Source organism: Apaloderma vittatum, unplaced genomic scaffold (genome assembly GCF_000703405.1).
Source record: "Apaloderma vittatum isolate BGI_N311 unplaced genomic scaffold, ASM70340v1 scaffold16804, whole genome shotgun sequence".
Taxonomy (NCBI): Eukaryota; Metazoa; Chordata; class Aves; order Trogoniformes; family Trogonidae; genus Apaloderma; species Apaloderma vittatum.
Genome location: NW_009714518.1, coordinates 12,070 through 12,418, shown reverse-complemented (window position 1 = coordinate 12,418; position 349 = coordinate 12,070). Strand labels below are relative to the sequence as shown.

At 45.3% G+C, this 349-nt stretch overlaps 1 protein-coding gene across 1 annotated transcript in view; it reads right to left on the bottom strand.

Moving 5' to 3' along the window:
* FANCA (Fanconi anemia, complementation group A) overlaps positions 1-349 on the bottom strand; it is a gene marked incomplete at its 5' end in the record, with an annotated part of 22,192 nt that overhangs the window by 10,379 nt on the left and 11,464 nt on the right. The window lies entirely within an intron of this gene.

Genomic DNA, 349 nt, shown 5'->3' with positions numbered 1-349 from the left:
ATTTCGGCAGAATTTCTACGTTTCGCGAAGGAACCGGCTGTGAATTCAGCCCAGCAGAACCGGAGGCTCTCGATGCTTTTTCGCTTCTCGGCCAGCCTCATCTAGCTCTCAACCTTTTCATTTCATTTTCGATAGCGTGGGGTAAAGAAAAGAAACCCAACAGTTCAAGAGAAAACGATGCGCTGCTGTACCCCAGCCTTGCGGTCTTACCTATATTTTTAAAAGGGGCACACAACTGAAATATTCAACGCAGAAGCCTGGGAATTAAGCATTCTACTATTTTCTTTTGGCTCTGTTCATCAACACGCTTATTTTAGCTTCTGCTAAAAGGTGTCTGGGAATACAGCGG